The sequence below is a fragment of the Pygocentrus nattereri genome, chromosome 16, assembly GCF_015220715.1.
Source record: "Pygocentrus nattereri isolate fPygNat1 chromosome 16, fPygNat1.pri, whole genome shotgun sequence".
NCBI lineage: Eukaryota > Metazoa > Chordata > Actinopteri > Characiformes > Serrasalmidae > Pygocentrus > Pygocentrus nattereri.
Genome location: NC_051226.1, coordinates 24,139,174 through 24,152,800, shown reverse-complemented (window position 1 = coordinate 24,152,800; position 13,627 = coordinate 24,139,174). Strand labels below are relative to the sequence as shown.

The 13,627-nt window shown below is 41.9% G+C and overlaps 1 long non-coding RNA gene across 2 annotated transcripts in view; it reads left to right on the top strand.

Annotated features, from left to right (window-relative positions):
* LOC108431242 overlaps positions 1 to 10,540 on the top strand; it is a 28,095-nt gene extending 17,555 nt beyond the window's left edge. The window contains exons 6-7 of one of the 2 annotated variants that reach the window (XR_001858138.1): positions 2,770 to 2,875; positions 9,559 to 10,540. This is a non-coding gene — a long non-coding RNA (uncharacterized LOC108431242). Of the gene's footprint in view, positions 1 to 2,769; positions 2,876 to 6,171; positions 6,730 to 9,558 lie in introns of those variants that run through there. The other variant, XR_001858137.1, reaches the window with a different exon arrangement.
* The last annotated feature ends 3,087 nt before the right edge of the window (positions 10,541 to 13,627 follow it).

Here is a 13,627-nt window from a genome sequence, read left to right as displayed (position 1 = left end):
TCTCCAAAACCAGGATTAGGTACTGTAGATCAGTATCTAGAGTTGTAAAGAATTGTTCAAATGTAAGCTTTACCTATATAGTGATGTACTGAAATGAAAATATTTGGGCAAAAACTGATTCAAGACAATTCAAGACACATTGTTCCAAAAACCAAAATCGATAACCAAAAAAGGCAAACATACTGAAATTATTGCCAGAAAAGTGAAAGGAACAAACTTTTTTTTTTTTTTTAATTTTTGATACTTTTAAAGTTGTTTGAAAAAGAAGTCAAGCCTTCTGCTTATTATCATTACAGCTATTGACTGGACAAGTGTTGCAAATAAAATCTTTGCCAAATCTATGGCAGACCGTGTGATTATACAGTAAAGATTATACAGTAAAGATTTTCTGGCAGTAGATCTGTGATGCAAGAAGATGACAACATTCTGCTTGCTCACACTTTTTACTGAAAAATAAAGCCATGCACCCAAAAAAGTGCTCAGCCTTATATTTTATTTGGAAAAACACATTTATCGACGACGAGGGAAAGTCCTAAGCTGTTCCTGGCTTGTGATGAGGACAACATGCAATTGTACAGAATTTTTTGTCAGATTGATTCTTTTATTGCCGCACTACATGCTGGTGGTAATTTTTTCCGGTGCATCCACATGTAATTTAAGTTTATTAGCAATTCACATTAACATACCGTGTAACACATACCTACAGTAAACAACATACAAATCAATATACAATATACAACATGAATGTAGAAGAACTATAGGTAAATTGCATAATAATTTCTTCAATGCATAATTTGCTTCTAAATTTTCAAAACTATTTTGACATTTTTTTGGGGCCAAAAATTGTGACCAAGCATTTTCCATGGCCAGAATTTCAGTGCATGCCTAATTTATGATGTTTTTCAGCTTTAAATGTTTTTTTTTAACTTTAAATATTCTTATTTAGATTGAATTATATGTAGATTGTACTGTGTCCTAACTGTAAAGCATTCAGTTGCACATAAAACCTTCAAATTCATACTCCTGATCAATCTATTATTAAGTAGTGCATCTTAAAAATAAATGTGCTGATAATATCAAGAGTGGACCCTCTGGTGACTGCGTGATACTATGCCAGTTCTTCATGTGTTTGGTGATAACATATATGTGCAACAGCACTGGCAGCTTTAAAGGCTCAGCCACTTGGACTGAAAAAAGAAAGAAGAAATACAGGTCTATGCAAGTGCTGCCCTTAAATTTCAGCATGAAGTTCATGTGTTTGCATTTGCATGTTTGCATCCCTGTGCTGGAGAAAATACTTTTGCCCACAGTTCTCCCTGGATCTTTGATATGATCTGAAAGAATGATTGGTCAATCTCTAACCATCTCTGGGGAACTGTTCCTTGATAACCCATTAATCTGGCCAGACATTACCCCAGCCTGGGCAAACATCATTTCTATGCGGTAAACACCCTCCTCTCTCCCCTCCATCGCTCGAAAGGCTGGGCCCTAGATCCCGGGTGCGGCGGGGTTAAATTCTTTCAGATCATGTACACATAATAGGCCTGGTTAATATTCATAACGTGGGACAGGTACGGCGAAGGTTAAATTTGACTTACTTTTCAAAAGCTTATCACTAATGCATGACGGCAATAAGAATATTCAAAGCGGCCGGGTGACCAAAGGTTGATGAGATCCTTACCTCTACGCTGACATTTTAAACACATTACCATGTGGGCACCCTGCCTCTCAATCGCAGGCAGGGAATAAATTGTGGGCTAATCATGGCTCAGCCTGCCTGTCCAGGCGCAGACCTGAATGATGATATTTTAGGTGAGAGGGGCACCTTGGTTATGTGGCTATCACCAAGGAGATGGGTCAGTGTGAGAGCTGGGAGAAATCTTAATAAATTTCTTTTATTGAGAGTGAGTTTGACCTGTCAGATTGCAGCAACCATCAAAGTCGAAAGAGTAATATGTTTTAATGTAGGCATAGGCTTCATAAGAGCTTCACAGGGCTGCATAACAAAATAAAACTCTGAGAATAACCTATTAATCAAGGATGATGTGTTGCAGTAATTGGTTGCGAGTGGGCAAGAGAGTGAAGAAGTGAAGCTCCCACAGTTGGTCTCCTGGTCTGGTCACCCGCAGGCATTTGACGGACAAAGCGGTGTGTTAGAACAAACAGAGGGCAAACATTCATCTTTCAAGCCCGATTAGCATCAGTGACTGCTGAAATGGAGCTGTCTGTCGCCCTGAGGCACTGTGGGAGCAAGACTTTGTTGCAGCGATATGCAGCAGTGGCACAGGCAGCCTGCACAGCATGACACAGATGCTCTTGCAGGGTTTGTTTTCTTTTTTTCCTCTCCCCTTTTCCTCAACTGGCACAGGTGAGCATGAAAAATAGAGCAATTTGTGCTAGCCCACTTAACTATAATGCTCTGAAATCCTCCTCTATGTTCCTTTTCCCAAACCAGCCTGTTATATATGCAGGCCTACGATAAGATTGACAGAAATGACACTGATCCCCTCTTCGTGACAGCAAACTCACTTTCTAATCATCAAAGCAATGCTGCATAGTCACCAGGCTTCAAGAGAACTTCGTGTTGTCCTGCCCAAAAAACATGTTGCCATGTCCCCTTGCGTCCTCCTCTCCCGCCTATGCTGTTTGTCACTAAATGCAAGCCACAGACTGACAGGCCAGGTCTTTAAGTCTTTAAAAGAACTACCAGTGGATGAATTTTTCATCTTTTCTTTTTCTGTAAATGATCCTCTCTCTCTGTCCTCCCAGGCACCAGTCCCTGTGGGTGTCTCCTCAGACTCGGGGCCTGCTTCCCTCCTAAATGGTGGTAAATGGCTCTCGGCACAAATAATGCATAAACAGCTGTTTTGCCCAAGTAAGTTATCCTCTTAAAAGATTTAGAAGCCTCTCCCGCACTCTCTCCCACTCTCTCTCTCGGTTAATTCATCAATTTCTTATGATAGCAACAGTTCGGCATGCCGCGAGTGTTTAAGTACCAATTAGGGGCCTGGTTCCCTCGGTCCTTGCTGCCACACCTCTGTTCCTCCCCTCTTTCCTCCTCCTCCTTCCCTCCCCCTCATCTTCTCTGTCCATCTACACCACTCACCTTTCACTCTCCATTCCATGCAGCCATCCCTTTATCTCTCTCTTTCGTAGCATCTTCCCTCTCCCATAAGATGTCTTCTACTTAAATGATGAGCTTCATCGTATTTTTCTTTATTAACTTTTTAGTACCCTGAATTATTTATCCTAGATAATCACTGATCATAAGCGTGAAATAAGAGCACATCAATCAAAAGGAGTTTTTTAAAAGCTTAATTTCCCTTGGCCTGGGACATTTTTGCCGCCCCTTGTAAACAACGTGCCAAGTGGCAGTGTCCTAAGCTGGCTCGCTTAGAGTTGAGAAGACCCCACTGGACCGCCCATCAACACACTCCGAAACCTTAAGCAGGACACGCACTTCAACCCTCCCGAACAGACACATCTGCAAAAGAGCAGCCCAGAGACAGATGGTGTTCGTCTCTCACATGTCAGAAGATCTTGGGTTGACTCCCGAGAGGTGGGCTTGACAGCCGTAGCTGAGTTTATAATTAGCTGATAACGAGCTGGTCATCACTTCCAATTCTGAAGTCTTGCCCACTTCTTGGAAGGCGGTTCAAACTTGACATGCTCAGAGTGTTCATTAGCGAAAGAGGAGGCTTTTTTTCTTTTTCTTTGGATGCCTCATGCTGGGAACTGGGCTCAGATACTCTGGTCTTCTAGTCTAGCATTCTTTTACTGCCTTATGTCCTTTCATTCAAGGCCAGCGAAAAAAACGAAACTAGAAGGTCTCCTGAAGAAAGAATTTGAAAACAGATGGCAACTCAACTGAAACTCTCAGGAGAAAAGCTTTTGGGGCCATAATCTGAATTAGTTTTTTGAAATATGCTGTTCTCTGCATGCATGAGAATGGAGATGGACATTGTCAATCTCACATACTCCCTCCCTGAGTCTAACAATAGGATATTCAGAAATACCAGAAATGACATGGTTGAAGTGTCTATCCAACTGTTTAAGTGGATCTCTTGTGCATATGAGAACCACAGAGTTGAAGAGCAGTGGGAATGCAGAAGGAATAACCTGCTCCTCCTCTACAGCATCTGCCCAGCTGGAGCTAAACAGGCTTGCGTCTCTTTCCACAACTTCTGCTGGTGCCCTCATCTTAAAAACTTTGTCTTCTTATATTGCTTTATGATTATTTCATTTTCCCCTGCTTTGATCTGACTTGCTCGCCATGGGATGCGTCAGTTTTTCTTCGTTCAAAGATGTTTCAGAGCCAACTAACTTTCTGTTTTCTGTTTCCCCCCTCAATCCCACCTCCTTTTTTTCCTGGAGTGCAGGAGAAAGGGGCTTCACTCTCATTTGCCTCTCTGGGCTGGTGATTTCTTCTACCCCCCCGCCCCACATCAGTTTCACTCTGAAGAGAAAGAATAAAAGATCATCTATGAGAGCCTCCCAGGATTCCCAGGGCACTTTCAAGCGGCCTTTCTCGATTCATTTACTTGACTTTCATGTGAAAAACTTGGTTTCATTACAGCAATTAGCCACTTCATCTCCAAACCAATTACTACATTAAAATAATCTTCTTCTAAAGAATAAGGCACACACGCACTCTTGGTTTTCTCTAATTGACTTACGTGGATACCATTCTTTCTGCTGCAGACAGCAGTTTGTTGTTGTACCTCGTTTGAGCTGCGCTCTCTCGCTCATTAGTTGTAGCTTATTAAATTTCATGGATGTGGGTGCACCACGTATTTTCCCCACTGCCAAATCAGCAGCATGGCAGTGTTAAGTAATTTGTCAAACACGACTGATAATGGGCTGCACTGAGGAGCCATGACACAAACGGGCACTCATCCTTTGTTGTCTGTTTCATGCCTTGTCTGAAAGGCAGGCTGTCGAAAAAAAGAGAAAGCAAAATATGAAGGGTGTGTGTGTGTGTGTATTGGAGGGTGTGTGTTGCATGCATGATTCATGAGGTTCACGGAGAAAGGGAGCGTGGAGAAAGAGAAACAGAGAAGGAGACGGCTTCAAAGAGGAACGCTGTTGATTTTTCTGCTCCGTCCAGAGATCCGGGAGGTCGGGCAGAGGGGGAGCCCAGGGGAGAGGCTCCTCTGTGGTTTGCTCAGCCTGCCCCCCCACCCTCTCACCCTCACCAAACCCCCCCTGCACCCCGCCTGGTCTGCGCCCCGCAGCAGCCGGGGTCAGCCTCTGGCTCCCTCTAATGAAGCCCCTGGCCCCCTCGCCAGCGGACTGAGTGGCATACGTTCCTTTCGGCCCCCCCCCCCCCGCCAATCCGTCCCTGTGCGCCTACTCCAGCCCAGCACATGCACTCCCCACATCATGTGCAGACGCACACACATTTCACCAGCCAGCTGAAGTCTTTGATTTCTGCATTCCCAAGCAGCTAGCATAAGACCACCCCCTTCCACGAGTTACCAGTCAAGTTGCCCAATGCAGATGATGACATAAATAATCATTGTCCTGATGATTAATAACTTCTTATTAGCCTTAGTGGTGTTGATGTGTCGAAGTATCTGAATCTTTCGTGTCTGGTTTTTGGAGGTAAATTTGAAACTAAGCAGACGAATGGCAAAAAAAAAACGTTTTCATAGTATTTCAATCATGCCACCATGATAATACAGCACAACTTCATATGCAGTTCATATTTGTGTAGGCACAGGCTCTATGGGATTACATCATTGTCTTCTACATGTGCTAATTGCTGTCTGCTAAAATCAGCAGAACTTAAAACGACTGCAATTTTTGAAGAATCTTTCCTTGTGTGCAGTAAAATACCCACCCCCTGTCTCTTTCTCTGAGCAGAACACTTCTGGGAGGCTTTGGGGGCGGCTTAGTGGCTAATTAAATTAGCAGCTAAATTAAAACTTGATTATTCCCCTGGCATCTGCTTGAAATATATTTGCACAGTAGCATTTATCTTTTAAAACAAGTGATCTTTTTTTCCCCTAGTCCTTTTCCACTACGGTGGCGCTTCTCTTCGAGGCCGTGTCTAGGGGGGGATCGTTTCGAGGACTGAGAGCTTCTGCTCGCTGCTAATTACATTAATCCAAACACTTTCAAAGTCCTTCTGATGAGGCTAATTGCGTCTCCTGCTGCTTTCTTCTCCAGAGCGGTCGGAAGGGGACACTTTGGTTCGGTGCTGCAGGAGACTGATGCCACAGGCATTGAGAACTCTCTGAGGGAATTCCAACTCTTTTCTAGCTGCTGTCTGTCAGAAGGAACTCCCCCCAGGGGCTGGAACCCGTTGTCTAATTTGATAACTCTGCTGTTCAAGACGTGACCTCAAGTGTGAGCGTTTTGACATTGGGGTGATTACTTTTGTCTTGAAGTTACATGAACTGCAAATGGTTTGATATGATGGCTAACAGTGATGATTGAGATGGACTCCTTATGTGCGTTTTCATTAAATTAGAAAAACAAGAATTAGCTAATTAGATGCACAATAGTAGACATTTGATTAGTGTAAATTACGCTTTGCTTCAGGTTGAGTTATAAATCTCATCCAGATCTTCTGTAATGTTCAAATCCAGTCTGGCATCTGTAATCTCACGTAATTGCTTTGCTGGCAGAAGGAGACAGGTATGACTTTTGCTGTAGCATTAGTAACAGAGGAGCTCAGGAACTGCAGTTTACATGCATGGCAAATAAACATTTATCCACAACCGATACTTGGTGCAACCCAAAACTGAATAAAAGAAATAAAAAAAAGACTCACATAATTGTACAATTGACTCGGTCCAGCAAAAAATAAGACTACTGAAAGGTTTTTCTCTCGAGTAATTTAACGGTGTAATTCAAGGGTATTCAGCTCACTATTCCTCACTCATTTGATGCAGCATCAAAAATGGAGAGATTTAGTCTATTTTTAACAGTAAATAAAATGTTCTGCTTGATTCATGCAACATATTTATTAGGCTTGTACACCATGTTGAGGTTTACATGTCTTTAACAGTCAGGGATCCTAAAACTAAAATTAATTAATAAAATGACAGTGAATGTGTGTTATAGACAAGAAAACATTTGTTTACCAAGCCAATCAGGAATTGCAGGAAGTGGATTAGGAATTAAAAAGGTAAATGGTACCTTTTTTAAAAAACACATGGCACCCATGGTAAAGGTGATGACAAATGTCTTTTTGGTTAATTAGCTTGAAAACTACCCTTAAACAGCACAGATCCTCCACTTAATAGTGGGGATGAGGTTTTCTCTGTATAAGCAATTTCTTTTTATACCAAACCTTAAGTGGCTCTAGTTTTGTCTCTCCAGACCATTGAACCAAGTTCCAGTCTAAGATTCAGTAGTGCCTAGCATACTCCAGACTATAGAAACTATTTTATTTGTGGTTAGATGAAAAGAAAGGCTAGCATGCCTTCCAAACAGTTTCTTGGTATGAAGGTGGCATTTACTTGTAGTTTTGGAGACTTGGTCACCCCAACATGCTACTATGTTCTGCAAATCTACAGCGCTGTGATCTTTGGAGAAATGTTTGACTCTCTGATTGTCCTCACTGTGTGTCCTCTTCCAGGCACAGTTGCTGTGGACATGGGATTTTCAGATATGTAAATATTTTCAGAGCCACTGCCACGTTTATGAAGGTCATGGTACTTGTATCTCTAATGTTCCCCATGCTGATGAATGACTAAAAGGAATTTGGCATCTTTGTCACCTCATTGTACCCTTAGACTGGCAGACCAGGTTGCTGGTCCCTATTTTTAAGAAAGGCAACCGGAGAGTTGCTAATTTGCCAGTTACCAAGGTATCACACTGCTCACCCTCTCTGGGAAAGTTTTTGCCAAGGTGCTGGAAAGGAGACTTAGACTGAGAGTCAAACCTCTGATCTGTCTGTCTCTCTGTCTGTCTTTCTGTCTGTCATAGTTATCGGTTTGCTACTTGCAGAATTCCAGTACCCCAAGTTGTTGTAGGCTTTTTGAACTGTGTTCACCCAACAATATCGACCCAAGTCTAGTAATGGCATTTACTTAACGTTCCCACGGTTTTATCCTGTATCCCCAGATCTTGGCTTCAGTCTCATCTTAATCATAGACTTGATTTTTTTTGGGGGGGGCAGCAGACTTGGAGTTGTTAACACTGTGTCAACGCTCTGTCCACTCTATTAGACACTATTACCTTGTTTGTCCGCCTTGTAGATGTAAAGTCAGAGACTGTAGCTCAGTGACATGGAGGTGTTTCAAAACTTCAGCAGCACTGCTGTGTCTGATCCACTCTTACCAGCACAACAAACACTAACACCACACCACCACACCAGTGTCACTGCAGTACTGAGAATGATACATCAATCAAGTAATACTTGCTCTGTGGTGGTCCTGTTGGGGTCTCACCATTGAAGAGCAGGATAAATGGGGCCTATTAAAGTATGCAGAGAAATAGATGAACTATAGTCTGTAAGTGTAGAACTACGAAGTGCACCTGTAAGATAAATTGAGCTATTGAAGCGGACAATGAAAAGATACAAAGAGGTGTGCTTAAAGAAGTGGCCGGTATAGTGTATAGTGCCTAATCAATATATGCAGATCATTTTAAAACTTATGTAGTGTATGGAGTAGGGAGCCATTTGAGATTCAGCCTCAGGTGAATGTAAGGTGACTTACAACACTGTTCGCTTGGTGCTAACATTATAATCTCAATAATTAGCATTACTGTTGGTAATTAGTCAAGTAAAACTATTATTAATGAACAAAAAATGAAAAAGTTCATGAAATGACAGCAACATACAATGATAGGAGACCAAAAGTTCTTGGCTTCCTTCACAGTCCATAGTTGCTTGGCAGGAACAGTATACTCTAAAAGAACTACTTTTCTCTCAAATGCACATTATTCTGATGATATGAAGATATGATGATGATTGTTGATAATTGACTTCCTCAGATGATGCATCCTTCACCAACTAAGTTCTCTTTAAACAACAGCAAAAATGCACCAAATTACATATGTGGGTGATTGTTTACTGGTCAGGAATTTTACAGGGAGACAACTGCTCTTCTACTCTCACATTTGCCATCATTTGTAGGTTGACAGAAACCCGCGATTTTTGCTGGACCACGGTTCATTTGTTTAATGTGCGCCCAAGTATGGGTGAAGCATTCACACTTGTCAAAATGAACCAGACTAAAGAGTTTGATACATAGGTCAACACCAAATGAGGTAGGTGTGAACGCCCCCTTAAATGACCATTTCAGGTTTTACAGAGTGACTCAAAGCAGCTCACGCACAGCATATTTCAGCATGTTTTTTATTCCTCTTGACCCACTAATGCTGCTTCCTTCAGTATTAACCAAAAAGTCTTACATAGTGCAACTTTAAGTATCATGAAATTTAAATTGTATCAGATCAAAACGTTTGTGTTTTGATTGTGTCTGGGGGGTCTATGTGTGTGCATGTCCGGGGGGGGTCTGTGTATGTGTGCTCTGAGACGAGTGGATCAGCAGGAATGCTGCTGTCTTTCTGCCTGACTGCCTGTTTCTTCTGCCCCTTTAGTGAGGAGCCTCACCTCCCTGACAGAGACACAGCTTTCTCATCGATTCTCGCTCACTGACTCTCCCCATGGCCTTGTCCTTTAAAGCACGGATGTTACGAAATGTACTGCACTGCTGCGTGAGCGTGCGCGTGTGTGCTTGCGTGTGTTTGTGTCATACCGCTGTGCCAAGCATGCAGGCTTTCACCGTGCCATGATTTTGCGTGCCTCGATGAAAGTTTGTGTGTGGAAAGTTACATCAGATGAGTAGAAGCTCTTGAGTTGAGGCATGTGGGAATGTGTTTATGCTTATTTAGAGCTTTCATCTCATCTTTTTGGAGGTGAAATCAGACTCTTCTTTATCTCTCTCTCTTTCTCACCACCAACTCCCCCCCCACCCCACCTTGCTCTTTCTCTCTGCAATGAATAAACTTCACTGTAGTTGAGCTAAATCCTCCCTTGGCCCCAGTCCCAGCCCTGCTGAGTAGGCGAATGTTCATCCTGCCCACTTGTTTTTACGTGCCATTGGCCTTCCCATGTAAGAGGACTGTCTGGTACCTCCTGCATCATTTAGCAGACTGTCGCAGCGGGACATCAGGTACTGTCCTGGCATGGCAGGGCCTCTAGGTGAGACGTCTGTCCATTGGAACCCCGCCTGCAGCCCCATTTAGGACCTACTGTGTGACTTGCCACTGTGCTCATGTTGGTATCATTCTGTTTAGCCTTTCAGGATGAAGAAGGGAAATATGCTTTCCCTTGTCTGTGTGTGCTGGTGCATATCCCTATTGTCTCTTGATATAGAAGAGAATCTGATGCTCTTGTGTGACTCTTTTGATATCATCTGATATAGTAAAGCTGATATGCGACCTGATGAAAGTTGTTAAACTTCAAAGGAATACTGTTCTGGATTTATCAACATAACCCTGTTTTACAGTAGCCATAAATGCCATTTCTGCCTGTTGTAGAGCTTCCTCAGTTTTTGCCATATGTATTTTCAGTAAAGTTGTAGGGCTGAAACTGCTGGATATTTTTACTTTCCAGTATTCTACCAAATATTATCTCAAATATTCTTTAAAATAATGAAAGCTGTGTTTCACTCTAATGCCTAAATAAAAAGTGTTTTTTTTATTAAAAAGTTTTTATTAAAACGTTTTTAATTATTTTTTTTTATTATTATTGTTGAATTTCATATTTTTATTCTGTGCAGACAGATTGTTGCTTTCTTTAGATGTGCTGCTACTCTTCTTTACTTCTGGTGCCTCGCTGTTTCCTATTGGACTGATAAAACCTGATGCACTGAAGCATGTGCTCTTATAAAAATGGGTCAAGATCCCAGCTATTCTAATTGCATTGGCAAACTGAATTTATCAGATATTTGTTGCCGCCCTAGAAATATATATGATTTACAAAACTGGAAGCAAACTGAAATTCTGTCTTCATAAGTAAACAAGTGATTCAACATTTATAAAAGTGTTTTCACTGTATTTAAATGTATTTGTACATTAACGTTCATTTCTGTGGAAAGGTATGAATTGTTTTCACAGCAGAGCTTTCACACTCCTCCCCTTTCACCCCTCATTACTCACAAGCACCTCCACCAGTGTCTTAGTTCATCTGATATTATAGTTACAAAGAAAAACATTTTGCTTAGTTATATTAATTAAAAACATTGAGTTGATTCTCTACTGGCAGAATGTCCACTAGGGGCCTGAAGAAAGAGGCTAGTCTGTATTAGCAGTATCTGTTGCACACAGTTGATTGCCACAGGTAATGTTTTTTGAGATGTTTCCATGTAAAAGAACAGAAAACTTATTGACTTGAAACACACTTATAGTAGTGCTGAATCATCTGCCCATTGACTTCTATTGTGTGTTCTGATTACTGTGCTTTTTGTTGTGGCTTGAAATTATTATCTGTGATAAAAGACTACATGCTGCTACATGATGCAGCTGGCAGAGATTAAATAGAAAAACACTGGAGTGTGACTAGAAAAAACAGAAAGCGTAATCGGTAAGTAGCGAAGCACTCAGAGAAAACCGTCGGCCAAAACCAAAACCGGAATTCAGGACACACTGGGGTGAAAATTTTCATTTTAAAATGTTTTCATAGAATCAAATTTATTACAACATATGGGCTTTTTCTGCCATGAAATCCAACTGTCCTCAGAGGATGACTGGTCATCCAAGACAATGAATTGTATTAAAGCTTTATTTATACTGCACCAGCGTGTTTGTAGGGATTTTCCTTTTTTGGATTTTGTTGTTTTGCAACAGTTCTGCTCTCACGTTGAGTAGTTTTCTAACTAACAGTGATTCTAAATCCCTTGTTTAATGTCCTTCGTAGAAACCATGAAACTGTTCCAAGCAGCTGACATTTTAACTGTTGATCTGCTGCTGCTCAAACTGTTTGAATGTGCCTGTACTGACCACACAGGAAAATGAAGGAAACAAACAGTGTTTATAAACGATTCTTTCTCATTTTTATTAGTCTTACATTTTGACACTTCATTGTAGGCCTCTTTTTTGGTCAAAAATGTAATCTCCTTTTCTCTTTCAGCTGACATTTTCTGCCAAACGTTTTCAATGAGAAACTTTTCAGTGCCTGTGTGTCGGTTGGTATATTGGAGTAAAGTGTTCAGATCATGTTCAGATTGTGGTTAAGATATGCAGGCTTGTTGTTGGTCCTTTAAATAATGTCAAATAACAAATAAATACTACACTTGTTCCGTGCAAATAATTCATGGAATTTGGGAAGTGTAATTAAATCATTTCATATGTTTCATGTATATAAATGTAATTAGACTCTTATGAAATATTAAGTGAGAGAACAAAGGGAAGGCAGGGAACTGTAGCCTAGTTCACTGCCTCAGAAATGCTACTGTGTGTCTCTCTGTATGTGTGTGCATTAAGGGGTGGTAAGCTGGATAACATAGACAAGGACAGGGGGTAGAAAAGAAGATAACCTGGAAGGCTGTTTTTTTTTGCTTTGCTTGTTTCTTTGGAACCATATCCTCACTGACTGTTTTAGTCTGACTAAATAGGATAACCTGCTCTTCATAAAAAATGGATGCTACTTCATTCATTGGGACCACCAGGGCTCCAGGGAGGCCCCATGAGTGTGGAGGTTGAAGGGCTTGGGTAGCCAAAATCACCGGGCGTAATTAATTTCCCCATAAATGAAATTTGGTTAAAAAGGAAAAAAAAAAACGAAACGAAAAGAGAGAGGATGGTGGTGGGGTAGACGAGTGGAGCGAGGGGAAGCGAGGCGCTCTTACCCAATCATGTGGGAGAGTTTGTCAAGCAGGAGATTGCAGTCTAAAATATTAATCACCCTCCCTCCACCAAGAATGAGCGAGCCAGCTCCTAGAAGGGACACGGCCGTTCAATATTTCATGAAGCAGCCCTGGCCCAGACATGGGGCCTGCAACTGGGCTGCCTTCCCCTTTAACGCTACACGCATCAGCCGTCCCTTTAATGGACCCAGAGCTCAGGACCAGGCTGGGCTGGTCTAGGCTCTGGGTTGATGAGAGCTGGGGTAGAGGTATTCGTGGGGGTGGTGGAAGTAAATGGGGAGTGGGTCTCTAGGCAAAATATGTCCATTTAAACTATATCCCATAAAAGAGTGGAAGCTCTTTGTGCCCAGTTGGATCTCAAGTAAGGCAACACCTTGACCCATGATTTATTAAATTAAGCTCCTCTGGTTGGGAAACACAGACACAGGAAACTAGGTTCAGAGTGCAGATGTTGTAACAAATGATCGATTAGCTGGTGTGGCATGGCCTCCTTGATGTAGAGGAGTCATGGGCATAAGCAAACTGATGTGTCTATATGTGCAGTGTTTGTTTTTTCCTTCCCTGCCTCATGTCGGCACAAGCCCCAGCCTGTATGCAACATTAATGTGGACAAGAGAGGGAATCTACCCATAACCTGAGCTCTGGCCTGCCATAAAGCACCCAGTCAGCCTTGCCTTTCGTCATAGGACACCCTGTTTGAGATCAGTGTAGACTGTGTGCTTGGTAAACTACACCTTGGGCTTGTAGGGACAGGTGCATGGTCATTGGCTTGGTCTTGAAAGTGAAATATAGCAGCCAAC